This window comes from Crinia signifera, chromosome 11 (assembly GCF_055691185.1).
Source record: "Crinia signifera chromosome 11, ASM5569118v1, whole genome shotgun sequence".
NCBI classification, from domain to species: domain Eukaryota; kingdom Metazoa; phylum Chordata; class Amphibia; order Anura; family Myobatrachidae; genus Crinia; species Crinia signifera.
Window position 1 is genome coordinate 39,424,804 of NC_139227.1, and position 23,092 is coordinate 39,447,895.

At 47.4% G+C, this 23,092-nt stretch overlaps 1 protein-coding gene across 2 annotated transcripts in view; it reads right to left on the reverse strand.

The window, feature by feature from the left end:
- LOC146045333 (phosphorylase b kinase regulatory subunit alpha, skeletal muscle isoform-like) overlaps window positions 1-23,092 on the reverse strand; it is a 219,166-nt gene that overhangs the window by 12,742 nt on the left and 183,332 nt on the right. Inside the window, exons 8-9 of one of the 2 annotated variants that reach the window (XM_083164099.1) lie at window positions 22,885-22,940; window positions 18,862-18,945 (exon numbers count right to left, since the gene is read on the reverse strand). The gene's annotated coding sequence lies outside the window, so the exon portion shown is untranslated. The remainder of the gene's footprint in view (window positions 1-18,861; window positions 18,946-22,884; window positions 22,941-23,092) is intronic. The other variant, XM_083164100.1, reaches the window with a different exon arrangement.

Below are 23,092 nucleotides of genomic sequence, written 5' to 3' on the forward strand. Positions count from 1 at the left end.
ATTATGTTTGTTAGAAATAAAAGTTTATATTGTGTTATAAATTGCCTGTGTTTTTAATAATAAATATGTTAGAGGGCTTGTAAGGGTAGGTACATACAGATGTGTAATGTAAGTTATATTAGTAATTTGAGGTGAGGGGTAATGATTGATGTGTAAATGTGTGTGTTTTTGAGTAAAATAACACATAGTGAAAATGCATGAATGTTTAATGTTTTTCGATTAAAACATCACACATAACATCAGGGTAGGTATACATGTTACACATTTTGGACAAACTAATTATGGACATAATTTAGTACATATACAGAAACACCAACATAACTTGATTTAAAAGTAACAGCAATATGGGGACACATAGATAGTGATTAAAATGCCACATTAGAACATAACAAATATACATGTAATGAGGGTTAAAATGTTGTTTTATTAGGGTCTTTATTAAGGTAGACAATTGAGTTAATAGAAAACAATAATTGAATAACAAATAGATTAATTAATCAATTGTCAGAATTCTAGTTGAAAGGCAAGATTTGCAGGTCCATATATGTGAAGGGTATGCCAGCGTACACGGACGTACGCTCACTCTCACGAGCGGTGACATAAGCTGAGTTTTCCATTGAAAACAATAGGGACCCGTCCGTGCAAGCTGGCGTACGCTCAGATCTCCGCAAGAAGTCGGTGGGAAGACGGCCGAGAGACGTCAGTAAACGGCGGCGTACGCTCTGTTGTACGCCAGTTGTCGGAGTGTAAGGGCTGGGCCGTCCGTGTACGTTGGCGTACGCTCAATTGTACGCCACTCCCCTTTGACGTTGTTTCTGGCCGTACGTATGCGGCTGAGTTGTGGGTGGACTTAACCCCAACGGCCGCGTACGGATAGCGTACGTTAATAGTGAACGTACGCACGTTTGGCCGCACCGATCAGAATAACCTCCCTTGTCTGCAAGTGTGTAACTGTTTTGATCACTTTAACATCCAACAAGACCCCTATCTGGCTTGATTGTGTGATTATGATTAATTAATGTAATCTGATTGTTTAATTTTGTAATTATTATTCATTTATTACCAGTCATCTCTTAAATCATTGATAATGGGTGTAGGGGACGGGGGCTAATCAATTTTAAGGTGGCAGATGGAAGATCTAATGTAATGTGTAAACCATCACTAGCATTGGTTGCAGCAGTGGCAGTAACTGATGGACCCGGCTGTGCAGATAAGGAATACTGACAGCGATGATGTCACAGGGAGAGCCGGCGAACTGTTGCTCCATGCAGCGCTGGAAAACTTCACTGCCCGTGGTGATGCCATAGGGCATGCGTAACCATCACTTGCATTGGTTGCAGCAGTGGCAGTAACTGATGGACCCGGCTGTGCAGATAAGGAATGCTGACAGTGATGATATCACAGGGAGAGCCAGCGAACTGTTGCTCCATGCAGCGCTGGAAAACTTTGCTGCCCGTGGTGATGCCATAGGGTATGCGTAGGAAGACGTAGCACCCAATAGGGGTCATGAAGGCAGTAAGCAAGGAAGAGGCTCTGTCCAGAGGGATCTGCCAAAACCCACACTTGGCATTCAGGGTGCTAAAGACCGTTGCACCTGGCATGTCAGCGATCACCTGCTCGATGGTGCAGAGTGTGTATCTGTTTTGGTCAGTTTAATATTTCATAAGACCCCTATCTGTCTTGATTGTGATTATGATTATTTATAATTAATTAATTTCATCTGATTTTTAATTTGGTGATTAGTAATTATTAATGTATTATTTATTATTACCATTCGTCTCGTCATCATTGCCTAATGGGTGGAGGGGAGGGGGCTAATCAATGACTAGGTGGCAGCTGGAAGAGTTCTATCTGGCTGCGACTTCTGTAACTCTATTGATCGTTAGGGTGGATTCAGGTGATCTGGCTCGCTAGGTGGGTGTTCCCTTTGCTCACTGCTTCACATGCGTCCCTCGTGAAGCTGCACGCTCTGTCGAGGAGGATGTCCTTTGCCGGTAGAGAAGTACTGATCTTCTCTCAAGGTGTTATGACTCGTAGCTGCACTCCCCTGCTACAACCTCAAAACAAGCACCAAGACCCCTATCTGGCTTGATTGTGCACTGTTTACACAGTGCAGCCGAGGAGCAGTGGGCGATTGGTGCAGCAATCAGTGGAAAAAAAAAGTGTAATTGCAGCCGCCCCCAAAGAAGTGTAATTGCAGCCACCCAAAAAGAAGTGTAATTGCAGCCGCCCCCAAAGAAGTTTAATTGCAGCCGCCCAAAAAGAAGTGTAATTGCAGCCGCCCACAAAGAAGTGTAATTGCAGCCACCCACAAAAAAGTTTAGGCACCCAAAAAGAAGTGTAATTGCAGCCGCCCACAAAGAAGTTTAATTGCAGCCGCCCACCAAAAAGTTTAGCCGCCCAAAAAGAAGTGTAATTGCAGCCGCCCCCAACGAAATGTAATTGCAGCCACCCAAAAAGAAGTGTAATTGCAGCCGCCCACAAAGAAGTGTAATTGCAGCCGCCCACAAAGAAGTGTAATTGCAGCCGCCCAAAAAGAAGTGTAATTGCAGCCGCCCCCAAAGAAGTGTAATTGCAGCCGCCCACAAAGAAGTGTACTTGCAGCCGCCCACAAAAAAGTTTAGCGGCCTCCAAAGAAGTGTAATTGCAGCCGCCCAAAAAGAAGTGTAATTGCAGCCGCCCACAAAGAAGTGTAATTGCAGCCACCCCCAAAGAAGTTTAATTGCCTCTCAGCAGTGGGCACCAGACCAGACAGGTAGATGAGGCAGTACTAGTTGTGTGTGTATCTGTTTTGGTCAGTTTAATATTTAACAAGACCCCTATCTGGCTTGATTCTGATTCTGATTGATTGATTGATTATTAATTAATTTTATGATGTGATTGATTCATGGTCGAAACCCCGTTTAACAACCTGCCTGATCCTGACCCTGATGTGCAGTTTGTCTCTGTGCTGAAAGATTCCAATCTCAAATGGCAGACTGAACAACCTGTGGATAGCCTTATTTAAAAAATGTGTGGCAAGGAGCAGGTAGCCCAGTCACACAGCTCCTGCAAGTCTGCCCACAAAAACCCCATTCCCACCCCTACCAACCACCTGGACCCTCTCCCCCATGCTCACCAAGCCGGCGGGGACCCTCCGGATATAGCCACTCGCAGAACGGAGACTGGGGACGGCTGCTACACCTCCCCGCAGCTGAGGCCTACACAAAGCTCCAAGCCGCGGCCTAGATTTTATCAGCTACCCGGCGGCGGAGCTCCAGAGCCGGAATCGCGGCAGTACAGGGCGCCGGGACCGCTGGAGACCCCAGAAACGGGGCACAGAGGTAAGCGGAACCCCCCCCACCCCCGCACCACCCATGGAGACCTGTGTGAGGGGCCCTGGAGCCTCCATACAGTAGTGGAGCTCCTCATCTCTCCTGCCAAATTACAAGCGGCGGCCATCTTGGATTTTAGCAGCATCCCAGCAGTGACACTACTGCTGAGCCCCCACAGTGCCTGGCTGACAACGGCTGCTTACCCTCAAGTTGCAGGACCCCACACAGCAATCCAAGGCTCCCCTCCAGCTGCCCCCCGCCCAGGAACCTTGGAGCAGACTTAAACTCAGCAGAGGCTATAGGATACTGGTGGCCAGTGCTGGCACGACCACCTTATTTGGACCTTTGCTACACAGTAGTCGCCCCAACTACACTGTCCCCTAAGACCTGCTCTCCCACAGAAATGACACACTGTACGCCCTAAGGATCGCTGACACCCGCCACCACTCCGACATAATTTGAATCTACACCGCAGCAGCGGTATGCCAGTGGGTCGACTCTAACCTGCCGACAGCTTAACGCGCACCTATATTCGAGCCTACTATAAGTCTATTCATCCCGTCGACCGCCCCTCAACCTGCAGCAACCATGCCTCCTAAAAAAGCGAAGGAAACAAGTTGCGTCCCCCCAGTCAGCTTTTTTAAGTCCGCATATCAGTCCCCTAACCCAAAGCAGGCTGCAAACAAAGGCTCCTGTACGCCTACTTTATCCGCACACAGCGCTACATTCGACCCTATCATGGCGGGCAACAGTCAACTATCACCAGTAGGGGACGATGCCCCCCTCACTTTGGGACTGATGAAACAATTGCTAGCCTCATTCAAGACAGATATATCCACAGAATTTAAATCTGCGCTCCAATCCTGTCAGCAGGATATAGAGGCGGTCGGACGCCGCACTGACCACATCGAGAATAAGATGGATGAAGTGGTCAAATCCCACAACGAACTGCTTGCTCTCCACGAACGAGTTCAGGATGAAGTGAGGGCCTTACAATCTAAGATTTGCGACATGGAGGACAGATCGAGACGCAACAACGTCAAAATAAGAGACATCCCGGAATCTGTTTCAAATTCGGACCTCACGCAATTCGTAACTGACGTGTTTTCAAAATTGTTGCCAACTACAGAGATCACAGACTTCCTTCTGGATCGCATTCACCGTTTACCAAAGGCCCGGAACGCCCCCCAAGATGCCCCGCGGGACACACTAATGCGCCTCCACTATTTTCACATCAAGGACTCACTGCTTAGGGCCGCTAGACCATCCAGCCACTCCGCTTCAATCCTGGGGGACCTCCAGATTTTTGGCGATCTGTCCGTGGGCACTCTGTCTCTTCGCAGGTCGTTTACCACGGTCACAAAGGCCCTCAGAGAAGCGGACATCCCCTACAGATGGGGATATCCCACAAAATTACTCATCCGGAGAAATGGCTCTACTTTTGTTGCTTCTACACCTTCTGAGGGATTACAGTTTCTGGCTTCCTGGAAACTAGAAGTAGGCTCTGCGAGGAGCCCTGAAGACTTGCGCCTCACACGGGACTGGTCGGTGGCAGGCGGGTCCAATTAACAGTACGCCATGTCCCGGGACATGACCCGGTCTCTCACCTTTAATGGTTGCCTATTATAGGATAGTTTAAAACGCTCTATAATTGACTTTATGCTTTCTCTCTAACAGACGTCTTTACTCAGGTTGTGTGGCCGGGAATTGCTTGGGACCTCTATGGCTCAGTTGGCTTACATGCTGCTGCTTAGTTTAGTTTAATATTGTTATATAGTAACTTCTGGCGAGTCCTGTGCCGTGGCCCCCCTACAGAATAGAGCAAGTCTTTAAGGCCTACAAATACCCACCACGGCTCAAACATTATATTGGCAGTTGGAACTCTTCCCCCGGATTACGGGGTCTGGGGTTACTACGGCACAGGACCGTCTTTCCGCCCTTTTTATGTTTCATCTCTTCCCCTAGGCTTCCACAGGAGTGTTGGCGGTGTTAGCTATCCCCTCACGCCCCTACTGTGTCACCTACACTGGTGGCCCTCGTTAGCCCCTTTATGGAGCTATTTTACCCCTTTCAACCCTCCCCTTGCTTACCTGGTTCACTTATATATACCCTTCTTATTTTATTTACTTTTAAAATGCACACTGTTGTTCTACTATTACATGTTGAGATTTGGCTGTGAAGCAACATGCTTACCTTACTGTTTAAATGGTTAAACTGCTATCATTGAATGTCAAAGGCCTCAACTCGCCTAACAAGAGACAGGTGGCCCTGAAGTACTTTAGTAAACAGAAAGCCCATATAGTCGCTCTCCAAGAAACTCACTTCCTCCAATCATCCCCTCCCCAATTCTCCAGCCCCTCCTATCCCCATTGCTACCAATCCAATGGGCCTAGTAAAAAGGCGGGTGTCGCCCTTCTGATCTCCAGGTCTTGCGACTTTGTACTGGAACAACAGTTCGCCGACCGGGAGGGCAGATACCTCATTGTCACCGGGAAACTGAACAGTAAACAAGTAACATTGGCTGTTCTCTATGCCCCTAATTCCAAACAACTCCCTTTTTTAAGGAAATTCTGTAACACTCTCTCAACATGTCGGAAGGGGTTACTCATGGTTCTGGGAGACTTTAACCTAGTAGTGGATCCCTCTATTGACAAAACAGTAAAACATAATAAACACGGTAACCGTTCAGAGCCCACTCAGTCCTCCGCTTTCCGGAGAATTATACACAAATTCGATCTCTACAGACAAATGGGCCCTACAACAGATAACTAAAGCTTCCATTCTGCCAGTTACGTGGTCGGACCACACCACATTATGTATACATTGGAATTTGTCCTCTGTTCAGACCCCCCCTAGCCCCTGGCGCCTTGGCGAGTATCTCCTGGTAGATCCGGAGGCACAGCAGATTATCGCTGAAACCCTTTCCCAATATCTAGAAACCAACTCACCAGATGACACGTCACAATTCACATTCTGGTGCGCGCTAAAAGCAGTTGTCCGGGGCTCTGCGATTCAGGCGGCCGCCCGCATACGCAAGAGAACAGCCGCCCACCGAATAAACGTAGAAACCCGAATGGCAGATTTGGAGGCCAAGCACAAAATGTCCCCCTCTGATTCTAAGATTTATAAAGACCTCCTGCGGGTCAGGAGGAATGGAACGTTATAGCCCTACAGGAAGTATATAGATCCCTATCTAAATTGAAACAAAAATTTTACATACAAGGCGATAGAGCTGGTAGACTCCTTGCTAGAAAGCTAAGGGGAAAACTTGCCAAAGACCGAATACGATCAATCATAGACGACAGAGGCCTTAAAGTGTCTAACCCAGCGGACATAGCTAATGCCTTTGCTGAATATTACTCTAACCTCTACAACCTGTCGGCAGACCCGACAACCCCACAGCCCTCAACTTCCGATATAGACCAATTCCTAGCACAGATAACTCTCCCTTCCCTCAGCATGAATGCCCTCCACTCACTTTCACAGCCCTGGACAGTGGAGGAGATCAACAAAGTTATTGAGTCACTCCCGGCCGAAAAAGCCCCCAGCCCAGACGGCTACACTAACAAACTTTACTCCCGTTTTAAAGATACCATTTCCCCTATTTTGGCCCAAATGTTCAATGAAGCTTCCACATTAGGTAGCTTCCCAAAAGAAATGCTGGAAGCTAGGATAGTTGCTTTCCCTAAACCAGGAAAGAACCCCGCTATTATAACCAATTACCGACCCATAGCATTGCTTAATTTGGCATAAAATTTTTGCCAAATTGATAGCTAACCGACTCAATCCCCTGCTCCCAACCCTCATTAATCAGGATCAAGTGGGGTTCGTACCAGGTAGACAGTCCCCGGATAACACTAGGAGAATAATTGATTTAGTTGAGGCCTTCTCGGGGTCGGGTGAACAATTACTGTTGTTGTCCCTAGATGCTGAGAAGGCCTTTGACAGACTACACTGGGGCTATCTACATGCGGTTCTGCGTAAATTCGGAATAACGGGACGTGCCTTGACATCCATGTCTGCCTTATACTCTTCCCCATCAGCCAGAGTGTTTGTGAGCGGTCTGCTGTCCTCCTCCTTCAGAATCTCCAATGGAACTTGCCAAGGCTGCCCCCTGTCTCCCCTAGTGTTTGCACTTGCTATCGAACCACTAGCCGAGACTATAAGATCATCAAACACCATTAAAGGCCCGGAGTTATCGGGCGTGACGTATAAAATATGTCTATTTGCGGACAACGTCTTACTTGCCCTCACTGACCCAGAGTATTCCCTGCCCAACCTGCATAAGATCCTAGATGCATACTCCGCAATATCTTATTACAAATTAAATGGACCCAAGACTGAGGCCCTTCCTATAAACTACCACGCTGACCTCCTACAAACGCTAAGAACCAAGTACCAATATTCCTGGCAAACCAGTAGCCTTAAATACTTGGGAATTCACATCACCCCTTCAACTGGGGATTTAATCCAAGCTAACTATGCCCCGCTCCAGATTATTCACGATGCTGGTGACATTTTATTTTGCCAAATCGTGAATAATCTGAATGAACAAGGTACTGCTTGGCCACATTACAAGCTGTTCTATTAAACTTTTTTACTGAGACCGATCCTCCTTTTGTGTTTTTGGCGAACCACATACTGCCATCTACTGAGAGTGGAGTGGGAGGGAATTGGCTCCACGGAAAGATACCTTTATGAGTGTATTACACCTGCAACAGCAGTGAGTACGGTACGAAGCATTTAGGGGCCACCAAAAACATTGTCATTGTGTTTGGCTGGGAATTCACAGCTATAAAGATACCTTTATATGCTTATGAAACTCCTAGTTCTTAGTGAGTACGGTACGCACCTTGGAGCACTTGGTCACTTGAAACCGGTATACACCTTTATATATGCACCTGTGGTTATCCTGTAAAAATGGCTTAGCTGGACTGAATACTGGACCTCTAAATTATGACAGGCCATGACAGAATCCATACTCTGATTACTATCAATATGTTGTTCTTTCCACAATAGCTTCAACTACGTATGCCAATTTCTGTATATGAAAAGTCTCTATAGTAATAGGTTTATAGACTTGTTAACGAATGTTTGTTTTAATGTGTGCCCCCCTTTTATTTCCCCTCCCCCCTAATACCTGTACTATCCCACCCTATTGCAATTTAATGTGTAAAACCAATAAAAATTTTATGTTAAAAAAAAAAAATGTGTGGCAGCCCACTACAGGATACCCCTGTACCCCCAAAGAAGTTTAATTGCAGCCGCCCACAAAAAAGTTTAGCCGCCCAAAAAGAAGTGTAATTGCAGCCGCCCAAAAAGAAGTGCAATTGCAGCCACCCAAAAAAAAGTGTAATTGCAGCCGCCCACAAAAAAGTTTAGCCGCCCAAAAAGAAGTGTGATTGCAGTCGCCCACAAAACAGTTTAGCCGCCCAAAAAGAAGTGTAATTGCAGCCACCCACAAAAAAGTTTAGCCGCCCAAAAAGAAATGGGATTGCAGCCGCCCAAAAAGAAGTGTAATTGCAGCCGCCCACAAAGAAGTGTGATTGCAGCCGCCCACAAAACAGTTTAGCCGCCCAAAAAGAAGTGTAATTGCAGCCGCCCACAAAACAGTGTAGCCACCCAAAAAGAAGTGTAATTGCAGCCGCCCACAAAAAAGTTTAGCCGCCCAAAAAGAAGTGTAATTGCAGCCACCCACAAAAAAGTTTAGCCGCCCAAAAAGAAGTGGGATTGCAGCCGCCCAAAAAGAAGTGTAATTGCAGCCGCCCACAAAGAAGTGTGATTGCAGCCGCCCACAAAACAGTTTAGCCGCCCAAAAAGAAGTGTAATTGCAGCCGCCCACAAAACAGTTTAGCTGCCCAAAAAGAAGTGTAATTGCAGCCGCCCACAAAAAAGTTTAGCCGCCCAAAAAGAAGTGTAATTGCAGCCTTCCTGCCCCAGCTCTGACTCCCCCAGGTCAGGGAGATCACATTCTCACCCATGAAGATGGTGATGGTGACACAATTCTAAAAGAGGACAGAGAACAATCTCTTGCACGAGACCACTGTGCTTGATACAAGACAGACCAGAGTCCACCTAAAGGTGTCGGCTAGTACAGCATCCCTAAAAGTTTCAAGGCTCCAAAAAAAAAGGCTGCAGTGGCAGACTCCCAAATTAATGCAGGGTGAGAGCTGCAGCCAGCAGTGGGTGATTGGTGCAGCAATCAGTGGAATGCAAACAGTTATATGCATTTCAAAGACAAGTCCCTCATACGAATGACTCTCAGCAGTGGGCACCAGACCAGACAGGTAAAAAAAATTTAGCCGCCCAAAAAGAAGTGTAATTGCAGCCGCCCAAAAAGAAGTGTAATTGCAGCCGCCCACAAAACAGTTTAGCCGCCCAAAAAGAAGTTTCATTGCAGCCGCCCACAAAAAAGTTTTGCCGCCCAAAGAGAAATGTAATTGCAGCTGCCCACAAAACAATTTAGCCGCCCCAAAAAGGAGTTTCATTGCAGCCGCCCACAAAAAAGTTTAGCCGCCCAAAAAGAAGTTTCATTGCAGCCGCCCACAAAAAAGTTTAGCCGCCCAAAAAGAAGTTTCATTGCAGCCTTCCTGCCCCAGCCCTGACTCCCCCAGGTCAGGGAGATCACATTCTCACCCATGAAGGTGCAGCAATCAAGTGGAATGCAAACAGTTGTATGCATTGAAAAGACAAGTCCCACATATGAATGACTCTCAGCAGTAGGAATAATGAATGGTGATGCAAGATGGAATTCTCCTTGGGCCCTCCCTTATGTTGCGAAAATAGGACATGCACACTTTAACAAACCAAACATTTCAGCGACAGGGCCTACAAAACTGTTGCTAAAATGATTGGTTTGTTTGGGCCCCCACACCAAAATAACAATTCATAATATCTCCCTGCATAAACTGGCTCTACAGCAACAAGATGTCATCGTCACTCATCATCATCCTCCTCCTCCTCCTCTGATTCCTCGCCCCCTTCAGTGTGTACTTCCTCATTCTCAGAGATTATCAATTCGTCCCCGCTGGACTCCACAATCACAGGTCCCGTTATAATCTCTGGAGGCAATTCCTGGTCTTCATTGAATAAGTGATCATTCATTTTTATAAACATCATTTTCTCAACATTTTTCGGCAGCAACCTCCTTCGCCACTCACTGACCAGGTTCCCCGCTGCACTGAATACTCTTTCGTAGTACACACTGGAGGGGGGACAACTCAGGTAAAATAGAGCCAGTTTGTACAGGGGTTTCCAAACTGCCTTTTGTTCCTGCCAGTACAGGTAAGGACTGTCTGACATGTCTACTTGGATGCTGTCACCAAAGTAATCATCCACCATTTTTTCAATGTTGACAGCATCCAATGCACCGACAGTAGACATGTCAGCAATCGTTGGCAGGTCCTTGAGTCCGGACCAGATGTCCAAACTCCCTCCTGCCTGCCCTGCATCCCCGCCAGCGGGTTGTGTGGGAAATCGCAGCTGTTTCCTCACAGGCACAGGTGTGGGAGAAAAAGAAGGAGGAGCTGGGGCCGTGTCACGGTCCCCTTCAGATGTCAATCTCTTGACCAGCAGGTCTTTGCACCTTTGTAGACTTGTATCAGCCGGAGACAGAGACACAACATACGCTTTAAACCGAGGATCGAGCACTGTGGCCAAAATGTATTCCTCTGACTTTAACAGACTGACCACCCTCGTATCCTGGCAAAGCGTATGGAGGGCTTCATCCACAATAGCAACATGCTTTGCGGAATCGCTCCGCTTTAGCTCCTCCACTTTCTCCAGCTGCTTTTGTAACAGCCTGATCAGGGGAATCACCTGACTAATGCAGGCAGTGTCGGAACTGACTTCACGTGTGGCTACTTCAAACGGCTGGAGAACCTTACACAACACGGAAATCAGCCTCCACTGCGCTTGAGTCAGGTGCAACCCCTCTCCTCTGCCTATGTCGTAGGTGGCCGTGTAGGCTTGAATGGCCTTTTGCTGCTCCTCCATCCTCTGCAGCATATAGAGGGTGGAGTTCCAGCGCGTCACCACCTCTTGTTTCAGCTGATGGCAGGGCAGGTTACGGAGTTTTTGCTCCCGCTCCAGCAGGCAGTGGCAGAATGCCGAAAGTGTCCGCAAATTTTGCGTGCCACTGCAAGCATCTCCTGCACACTCCTGTCATTTTTTATGAAATGCTGCACCACCAAATTTATTGTGTGGGCAAAACATGGCACGTGCTGGAAATTGCCCATGTTTAATGCCCGCACAATGTTACTGGCGTTGTCCGACACCACAAATCCCCAGGAGAGTCTAAGGGGGGTAAGCCACAGGGAGATGATTTCCCTCAGTTTCTCGAAGAGGTTGTCGGCGTTGTGCCTCTTCTTGAAACCGGTGATACACAGAGTAGCCTGCCTAAGAAGGAGCTGGCATGCAGGAGATGCTGCTGCTGCTGCTGCAGAAGGCGATGCATCTACCCAGTGGGCTGTCACAGTCATATAGTCCTTAGTTTGCCCTGATCCACTTGTCCGCATTTTTCAGGGCACTGAGGACACTTTTTCTGACCTCCCTGTACATCGCGGGTATTGCCTGCCTAGTGAAGTGGAATCTAGACGGGATTTGGTACCGGGGACACAATACCTGCATCAACCGTTTAAATCCCACTCCATTGATGGCGGACACCGGACGCACGTCTAACACCAACATAGCTGTCAAGGCCACAGTTATCCACTTTGCCATAGGATGACTACTGTCGTATTTCATCCTCATGGAAAATGACTGTTGGACGGTCAATTGCTTAGTGAAAGACGTAGCGGTCTTACGACTTCCCCTCTGGGATGATGACTGACTTCCCCTCTGGGATGATGACTGACTTCCAGGAGCAGCAGCGGCAGTAGTAGTAGGCGTAGCGCTGCAGGATCCTCCGGAGGAATCTATGGAGTCATTCATGCAGGTGAGATGGACTGCAGGACTCCCCCCTATCCGGATCGAGGAGGAATTTGTCAAGGAGGGAGTTGGTGGTGTGTTTTTCAGGCACTTGGTGTCACACTCTGTTATATTGTGTGAATACCTGGTACTCTGACATCACCTTGTCAGCTGATCTCAGCAGCCTATCACACCCCTACAGCTGAGTGATACTCCCTGTGAGAATTCCCACTGGTGCCAGAAGCAAGGTGTTATTTCCCTGAGCTACATGCTGTTCCTTGTCTCCCATGTCAAGTGAAAGATTCTGTTATCTGGCCCAGAATTGCAGTTGCTGTAATTCCCTGCACTCCAGCTAAGTACTTGTCTGCAAGTAATCAATCCTGCAAATACCTGTTCACCAAGCTCATCCTGCAAACTCCAGTGTTACCTGCCTATACAGCTGACTGCAATCACCATCTGCACAGTACCTGGGGAGATCCACTCTCAGTTTGCTCATTCAGTCTCTGTTCACTGCTTGTTGGTTTCAAGCTCATACCTGAAGTCATCCAGTGCTGCATAGTATTATCAATGTCCAGTGTCTCAGGTACTCACACCATTCCAGCATTATACCTGTGTGTATCCAGCCTTCTGATTTACTGTTACCGACCTGGCTATCCCTGTGACCTGCAACTGCTAAATCCTTGTCTGCACTACGCTCCCTGATATCTGGTACTGACCTGGCTATTCCTGTGACAAAGAACCTGCTCAATCCCTGTGTACCTCCAGCCATCTGTTATTTGCTACCGACCCGGCTATACCTGTGACCTGCACCTGCTAAACCCTTGTCTGACTACTGCTACTTCCAGTGTAACCAGCACCTGTACGAGAAGCCTGGGCAGAGGGCCGCGACCGACGTGCCAGGTGCCGCAAAAGCCCAAATCCCGCTTGGAGGGGTCACTGGCAGAAAACCCCTGGCACGGTTAGACTCCGCGCCTCTGCTCAGGTACAGTCAAATTCTCACACAGGTAGTGTCCTCCTCTGTGATCCGTGACAGATTGCTTCTGGCCTAATAAAAATGGACACTGCTGGTCAGACCCAGGTGACAGACCTTCATGTGGACTTAATGAAGATATGTGAGAGGTCGCAAGCATCCATGTTGCATTATTTAGCTGATTGTTTTACCATGGCTTCTCAGTCCCAAAGACTTTTTGCTGACTCAGTTAACCCTTGCATTCCTCCAGTCTTTTCCAATGAATTTGCTGGTAATCTGAAAACAGATGACTCAGTTAAAGGGACCACTCACAATTATTCACAGACCTTCCAGTCACCAGGTATCCAGACTTCTGTGAGACTGAGAGTTTTTGGGCAGATGTTAGAGCAGCTGCAAAAGATATTAATCAGGATTATTCAGTTTCTACCAGAACTTTTTGAAAAAATGCCTGATTCCATTAAAACCCCAGCGCAAGGCACTGCATTTAAGGAGTCTGTTGATTTAGGAGCCCTAAAAACTGAGATAACGTTCTCTGGACAGAAAAGAGAGAGGCATCAGAGCTTTCTAAGGCCCAAGTTGTCGGAAGCTGAACGCCAACGGCGCAAGGAATTGCAACTTGGTCTTTATTGTGCGGGTCCTGATCATTTCATTGAGAATTGCTCCCTGCGCAAATCCAGGAATCAGAGTAATGGCATCAGTGATAAAACATCTCGAGGGTCCTCATCAGTTCCAGTTTGCACCATTCAGACTATGGGTGTTAAGGAGAGTGTCCAAAGAGGAATTCAAGTTCAAGATTGGGGTCCTGTGACAAAAGCACCCAATTACCGGTTTGGACTTCAAAAGAGAGTTTTCAAATCTCTTAAAGTCAGTGGGAAATCTGTTCCTGCAACATCAGGAGGAATGACCGATGTTTCTATCGATGATCGGTTCCAAGGCCAAAAACCCGGTTCTGAAAAGGGTGTTCCGTCAGTCCAGCCCCAGGAGGGGGCTCCGTCAATCCAGCCCCAAGAGGGGGCTCCGTCAGTCCAGCCCCAAGAGGGGGCTCCGTCAGTCCAGCCCCAGGAGGGGGCTCCGTCAATCCAGCCCCAAGAGGGGGCTCCGTCAATCCAGCCCCAAGAGGGGGCTCCGTCAATCCAGCCCCAAGAGGGGGCTCCGTCAATCCAGCCCCAAGAGGGGGCTCCGCCAATCCAGCCCCAAGAGGGGGCTCCGCTAATCCAGCCCCAAGAGGGGGCTCCGCCAATCCAGCCCCAAGAGGGGGTTCCGCCAATCCAGCCCCAAGAGGGGGTCCCGCCAATCCAGCCCCAAGAGGGGGTTCCGCCAATCCAGCCCCAAGAGGGGGTTCTGCCAATCCAGCCCCAAGAGGGGGTTCTGCCAATCCAGCCCCAAGAGGGGGTTCTGCCAATCCAGCCCCAAGAGGGGGCTCTGCCAATCCAGCCCCAAGAGGGGATTCTGGCCTTCCAGCCCGAGGAGGGGCCTCAGAGCATCATACCCCAAGAGCGCCCTCAGAGTATGGTGTCCCAAGATGGATCATTGTGTGGCGTGCCCCAAGATGGATCATTGTGTGGCGTGCTCCAAGATGGATCAGTGTGCCATGCACCAGGAGGGGTCACAGTATGCCATGCCCCAGGAGAGATCTCCAGTCCCAGTAGGGTATCTGGTCTTGTAGACCTAGGAAGGGCATCTGAATTTGTAACTCCAGAAGGGGTGTATGATTTTTTTTCTCCAGGATGGGCAGCTGAGCTTCTAATGCCAGGGGAGATGTCTGAGTTGGCAGTTTCAGGAAGTGACTCCAGTGCCTCCAGTCCTAGTTCAGTTCTGTCTATACAGTCAAGTGGAAACCTTCCCATACTGGGTCCCAAAAAAGAAGTAAAGTTTTCTGAAATGAATAATATTCCAGCAGTTGTGGACTCTTCATTTGATTCTTTGCCTAGAAGTTTAGAGGATGGTCGACCATCCGTTTATTTCGATGGAGATCTGGATCAGTTTTATGCATTGGTTCGTCAATATCTTGCCGATGTGGATTCGGGATTGCTGATATCGCTTTCTTCTTCCAAGGTTGTGAAATATTTCCTTTTGGCCTTTAGGGGTAAGGCTTTGGATTGGGCTAACCCACTCATAGAGACCAAGGATCCTATTTTAGAAGATCTCTCAGCTTTTACTGAAGCAGTTCTACAAAGGTTTGCTCCAAAAGCATCAAGATCTGTACCAGGTCCACAGTCTGCTATTTTGAGACTCGGGGTTGCTTCCTTGGTCTCTCTTCATGACGACTCCTCTAGGTATTCTGGTTCTTTGGATTCTTCATCCATTTCTGATACTACTGTCAAAAAGAAAAACATGGTTCTAACACTAGACCAGGACTCTGATTCTGATCCCGTAATGGATGAAGCACCGTTTCCTGGTGGCCCTATATTTCGGAAAGCAGTTTTTGTTGAACCGGAGATTCCACCTCTTCCAAGTAGATCAAGACGTTCCAGAGGAGGGAAGAAGAGTCGTCAAAAGCATTAATTGCTACCAGTCCAAGGGGTGTCCGGAGGCCACCCATTCAGGGGGGAGTAATGTCACACTCTGTTATATTGTGTGAATACCTGGTACTCTGACATCACCTTGTCAGCTGATCTCAGCAGCCTATCACACCCCTACAGCTGAGTGATACTCCCTGTGAGAATTCCCACTGGTGCCAGAAGCAAGGTGTTATTTCCCTGAGCTACATGCTGTTCCTTGTCTCCCATGTCAAGTGAAAGATTCTGTTATCTGGCCCATAATTGCAGTTGCTGTAATTCCCTGCACTCCAGCTAAGTACTTGTCTGCAAGTAATCAATCCTGCAAATACCTGTTCACCAAGCTCATCCTGCAAACTCCAGTGTTACCTGCCTATACAGCTGACTGCAATCACCATCTGCACAGTACCTGGGGAGATCCACTCTCAGTTTGCTCATTCAGTCTCTGTTCACTGCTTGTTGGTTTCAAGCTCATACCTGAAGTCATCCAGTGCTGCATAGTATTATCAGTGTCCAGTGTCTCAGGTACTCACACCATTCCAGCATTATACCTGTGTGTATCCAGCCTTCTGATTTACTGTTACCGACCTGGCTATCCCTGTGACCTGCAACTGCTAAATCCTTGTCTGCACTACGCTCCCTGATATCTGGTACTGACCTGGCTATTCCTGTGACAAAGAACCTGCTCAATCCCTGTGTACCTCCAGCCATCTGTTATTTGCTACCGACCCGGCTATACCTGTGACCTGCACCTGCTAAACCCTTGTCTGACTACTGCTACTTCCAGTGTAACCAGCACCTGTACGAGAAGCCTGGGCAGAGGGCCGCGACCGACGTGCCAGGTGCCGCAAAAGCCCAAATCCCGCTTGGAGGGGTCACTGGCAGAAAACCCCTGGCACGGTTAGACTCCGCGCCTCTGCTCAGGTACAGTCAAATTCTCACACAGGTAGTGTCCTCCTCTGTGATCCGTGACACTTGGCTCCAAAAGGAGGACCAAGTGATTTAGGTGTCGCTGGACTGCTAGCCGCACTTTCTGGACTAAACACTGAACCATGACGCATCTTTAGGTGACGTTCAAGGGAGGTTGTCCCTAGGTGGGCAAGATCCTTACCCCTGCTTATTGGAGTTTTACATAAGCTACAAATGGCAATACTTTTGTTGTCCGGATGCGGATAAAAAAAATTCCAGATCGCAGTGGTGGATTTATTGGTCCTTTGTCCAGGCATGACGATGGGCTTTTTCATCCCATGGACAACAACTTTTTCCCCCACAGGTGCCTCATTCCACCCTGGTGAGTCATTTAAGCAAACCAAGTCTCCATCCTCCTCGACAACTTCCTCCTCAGTGCCAGCTACATCAATATTCTCCTCCTGGTGTACAACATCACCTTCACTAATAAAATCTGGAACTAGACTGTGGGTGATCCTTCCAGCATATGCAGAGGGTGTACTGCAAATGGTGGAAGGAGCCATCTCTTCACGTACAGTGATGGGAAGGTCCGGCATCACAACCACCGCCACCCTAGGACTCTCCGTGGGGATTTGGGATATGTCTTTAGAAGGATGAGTTTTTTCCAGATTTATTTTCTGAATTTTTTTCTGAAATTTTTTCAGACTTTTTTTGAGTCGGTGTCAGCCTAACTCTCTTTAATTTCCTATTGGGCAGGGAGAGAGGAGGAGGAGGACTTTCCTCGTCACCTGAAGCTGCACCACTAGTCATGAAGTTAGGCCATTACCTTAGCCGTTCCTTGCCACTCCGTGTCGTAAATGGCATATTGCCAAGTTTAAGTTTCTCTTCCAACGATTTACATTTCATATTTTTATTCCTTTTACGGAAGTTTGGTTTCGATTGTACATGCCCTTTGCTTTCACACTGGGCATCGGCCGTGGCAGACGACGTTGTTGGCATTTCATCGTCTATGTCATGACTAGTGGCAGCAGATTCAGAACTATGAGGAAGTGGATCTTCATCTTTCCTTTGTTTGTTAACCTCCATATTTTGGATCTCCATTATTATTGTGGAGTTATGTCACAGAACAGCGCCACTGGAGTGCAATTAATATATGTCAGTGAGTATGCACCAGCATGCAGTTATACAGATACAGCAGTATTAGGCAGTGAGCCCCAGACCACACAGGTACGGCAGTATTAGGCAGTGAGCCCCAGACCACAAAGGTAGATATACGGTAGTATTTATTAGGCAGTGAGCCCCAGACCACACAGGTACAGCAGTATTAGGCAGTGAGCCCCACATGGGCGTTCCAGCTTTGGCAGTATAGTCGCAAGGATGGCAGCATATCGGTCAAATGTGCGTACACACTGCACTTTTGTACCGATATGGGGCCATCCTGTCAGATGAAAATTAAACAGCAAAGAACCGTCGACCGACCGAGTATGGACGGTCAAGACAGTTTTTTGCAGTTTAACGCTCGTACGGGACAGCGTACACACATATACAATTGAACGGCTGTCCGACCCAGAACGGAAGAACAGCCCGACATTTGTATATATGTGTACCCAGCTTTACTCTATCACTTCCCCAGGCTTAGTACATCTACCTACTTGTTTGCAAAATAACAGCTAACTGGTTGATACTGTAGCTCTCTCCAACTTTGATACATCCCCCGTAACTTTCTGTTACAGCTCCCTCTTTTGTGAATGGCGCGCTGTCACCAATACTGTTTGGCGGAGGAATAATTACCTGGGAATGTTTTCCATGGTTTGGCCTGGGTCCAGGTAATTAGAGTAAAAAGGAAATCCTAATGCTACAGCATACAGTGACACTCTAGAGAAGGGCTGGCAAAAATGGTCCTCAAGATCTATCAACAGTCCATGTTTCCAGACCGCTCAGCTGGAGCACAGGTGCAGTCATTACCAACTGCCACATTTTCAAACATGCTGCATTCATTCCTAACTGACACATTCTACAGATCCACAGGTGGCCTGGAAAACGTGGACTGCTGGTAGATCTTAAGGACCTGTTTGGCCACCCCTGGTCTAGAGCATTGTGTATAGATACCTCTGTGGCATTAGTTTGGGACAGGCCCTTCCTTGTGTCAGTATGGCCATGCCCCATAATATCTGGGCAGAGAGGAATTACAGTAGGATGCAGTGATAGCATAGGGCGAGGACACAACATGATGCAGGGTTACAGAAATCTCAGCAGCCGTCACCTTTGATGTCCCCAGGCACCCGATCGGTCTGTCGGGTCTTCCAGACAATCCCAGCTTCTCATTCACGCCCAGATGTAGGTAAGCCTGCAAATAACCACAAGACAGGACACATGAGGCACCATGGCATGGACTGACAGCTCACCTCTACACGGCACGGAGCGCCCATCGCTCCTACAGAATTGATAGACTGCATCCCTCCAAGTAACGGTTCAGCCAACACCCGCCCTGTAGATTAGCACCCTTCTTAAAGAACGGAAGGCATTAGTCTTTTATGTACAGGAGCAGTTTTATAGCAAACTCTTTACTTACAGCCTATAAATAATATAGAGATGTGACGAGTAGAACATAAGGCTTTTAGGGCTCCTGCAAACAGTTCCTAGAGATGAATGCCCGCCATGGCGAGAGAGGAGAACGCAGGGTCATTAATCTTGAAGAACAGAATTGCAAATAAGTAGAATTGTATCTACAGTGAGGAAGCAAAACACAGGTAGAGCAATGATCTATCAATGGGCGTTATGTTGTCCGCTAACCAATCTAGAACGATTATTCCCCACAATTCACGTTACTGTTCCGGTTGGCTCTCCCTGACAGGCTGCACATAAATCTTCCCTGCACGATGCAGACATCAGTAATACACACCTGGAACCGGAAGCGTCACTTTGTGTCACTACAAACTCCGCGGATAATAATAACGTATGGCAGCCGTGGCCTGGGCCAATCCAATTGTCAGGAAACTTTGCAGATTGTATATGTAAATATTGGACAATTATGGTTCTTTGTGGTACCGAGGAACAATGGGGAAGGGTGTGGTGGATTATAATATTATTATCCTTTATTTATGTGGTGACACTAGGAGTCTGCAGCGCCTTACAATAGAACCAAAGGGCTAGGCCCTGTCTAAGCAAGTTTGGATATTGTTACATAAATGAGGGAAGAAAATGCACATAAGGGTTTATAATCTAAACGGGAGGGAAGACACGTGACAGAGAAGAGCATAGAGTAATAGGGTTCGGATGAGAGCTGGAAGGCTGTGATGAAGAAGCGGTTCTTTAAAGCCCATTTAATGTTTTGTGGCAAGTCTGGTAGTGAGAGCTGCACGTGTAAATTCTTGGTGTCAGAAGTGGGAGGAAGAAATCAGTAGACTGGAAAGGCGGTAGGTGAAGGGAGATGTGGTCAGAGTTGTAATACGAAGGTTTGGGTACCCCTTTACAGGGCCGGATTAACAATGGGCCTGATGGAGCTACAGCTCCAGGCCCACTCTCCAAATAGGCCCATTTTGTAGAGGAGGACTGGGGCTTTCCAACGAGTCCAGCCCCGCGTCGCTAGCCCCCCCGGGAACCGGAGATACCGCAAAGCAAAGCTGGGACATTTTCCCCATAGGGTAACATAGAACCCGCTAATTCCGCCACCCCCACCCATTTCCGACGACTGACAGTTCCCCCCCTGGAATCACAGAAGTTCAAAGTTCAATGTCATTCTAACACAAATCGCTGGTCCTTCAATTTGATACCAGGCTGGTTCATATGGGTTAATTGGTTCCAGAGATATTGCGGGTAAATCCATTTTTTTTATTTCTGAAATGTAATTTCATGGCTGCTCATGTTCTTTGAGGGCAGATTTCTCTGGAACCAAATGGCCCAGTTTCATGGGACCAATTTCAATCCCACTTAAAAGTTCTTAAATAAGATACTGGTCTCATGTAAATGGGTCTGTTGGTTCCGAAGATATAGCTGGTTAAACGATATAGCTGGTAAAAGAGGGGGGGGGGGGGGGGGTGTTTCTCTCCCCTTCACATCAGAAAATGCGGGGACTAGGCTCATGTCCCTGCATGATCCTGGGACCATATTCCCGGGTAAATCCCTGCTGCATTTTCTTGTGTGAAAGGGGTACTATTACAAATAGCCGGCACCTGCAGTGCTCTGAATACAGCCGGGCAGCCTCCCCGCACTCTGTCCGGCTGTCAATGGCTGTCACTTCTGCCTGGCAGCGGCTGTCCCCCAGTTACTGCGAGTATGTATTCCCCCTTGGCGATGAACATGTAATCCCATATGGCAATGAGCATGGAACCCCTGGCAATGAGCATGTATGTAAGCAGCATTTATGTAGCTTCAATTTTAATTGGCATTATGGTGTGTGGCTTAACATGTAATGGGCATTATGGTGTAAATTTTTAATGCGCACCTTCGGCGTGCAATGTCCCTGTTTGAGAAGCATATTGTAAATTTTGGCTCAATTGGTTTTGGTATAGTGTGTATTTTGGCTCAATCCATGTGGAAAAATATGAATTTTGCCTTAATCTGTGTGGCATAACGTGAATTTTGACTCATTCCATGTGGCATAATGTGTAAGAGGCAAGTACAATATAAGAGGGTTACTATTGTGTTGCCTGATTTGTATAAGGGGTATATGGCGTGGTAAACTTAGTTGACAACATAAAAGATGCTGAAATGTTGTCTACCAAGTTTTGGCTTTTAGTATTTTTTTAGGACTGGAATTCCGCCTCACCCCGCAAGTATCTTAGGACATCGGCATCCTGCGGGTGCACCTTTGGAGGGCACCCGCCAATATATCTCCCTGCATCCTGGGAGTGTCAGAATTTGTAATATATATATATATATATATATATATATATATATATATATATATAATTAGTTGAAAGTATTTACACAAATAGAGACACACCCATGAGCAGACCACTCAACCAAAACACTGGTCACGCCTGCCACATTATTAGGTGCTGGCCACAACCCCTATTATTGCGCATAATAGGCCCTTGATAATTTTCAGATCCAGGCCCATTTAGACCTTAATCTGGCTCTGCCCCTTTAACATCACTGCTTTGACCCAGGTTATCACCGCGTTTAGCCAGGTCGCAGTTCTGTGTAAAAGGGTCCAGTTACTCAGGAATCATACTCTGGTATCCTGCAGAGTTGGCCGAGGGAAGGACCGGGTTATGGTGCAGTGTGAATGGGTCCAGTCTGCAATGTCAACGGGTTTAAAGCCATGTTGAAACGGCTGGACTGGACCCGGCATTCTGCTATCTAAAGGGTATAAGTGGGGCCTTACCTGCATGGTGCCCATGTGGGCATGTAAGGCTAAAATAATGGACAAAGGCAACACATTACTTTAAAGCAAACCCCCCCCCCCCCCCCCACACGGAAACATCCGATCAGTCTGAGATAGATTGCTAAACCAACTACATCAAGAAAATACTAATAAAAAAAGGCCAATGATGGATAGGGTTGTAAAGGCTAGTAAATAAATTGACTTATCGTAGAATATATATTAAAAAGTAAGGTACTTATGTAATATCTGGGCTCTGCCAGACTATGTAAAATCAACTCCATGCGTAGTTGGATAGTAGGGGTATGAAACATGGGGTGCATTTACCATGGGAGCCCAGATAATACATAAGTACCAAAAGTAATAATGAAAAACATATTGTATATACGCCAACAAGGCCAATAAACATGAAAAAGGTTGGGGGAGAAGAAGATGGTTTTCGTACGTTGATGGCACAGCAGAAACAATGCTTCATGTTTTATTTCAAGGTTCCGGGACACTTAGCATAGCTCCGCCCCCAACAACCCTGAAGCCCCACCCCCACATTCCGATTGGCCCTGTACCGATAACCATTCCTAAAATGTCCCTCTCTTCTATCACTGCCTTTCAAGCACAACTAAAGGTATGTTGGCACTTAAAGGGTTAATTGTGAAAAACAAAAAACCCTTAGGGCTATCAGTGTAACTATGCAGACATTGTACAGATCTCGGCTATGTCATGAGCTGATAATTACAGAAATAAATAATTACACCGATAGGACAGAGCCCAAAATAAAAACCCAGGCAGACTATTTGTGATGTGCGTAGGTAGGAAATACACTTTATAAGCTGCCCTTGCGTCTGTAAGTAAACGCTGCTCAGTATTTACTGTATGGCTGATCCTAAAAAACATTAAAGAATCCCTGACTTGTTACTGATATATTCTCTTTCAGGTCATTACTGGGGAAAGGTGTGGTCTTACCGCTGGCTCTCCGCTATCAGTGCCACGTGTACCATGGTATCGTTCTCCAGCGGACCCTGAAAGTGAAAGCAATGCCGTGAGGAGGACTATACACACAGGACAACAGTTAGTCACAAAGACCCTTATTCTGATCGGTGCGGATATTCCCGAATTCTTACGGTGCGGTCCGCACGCCACGCTGTGCGGCGGCGTGCGGGCATCGTCCGTA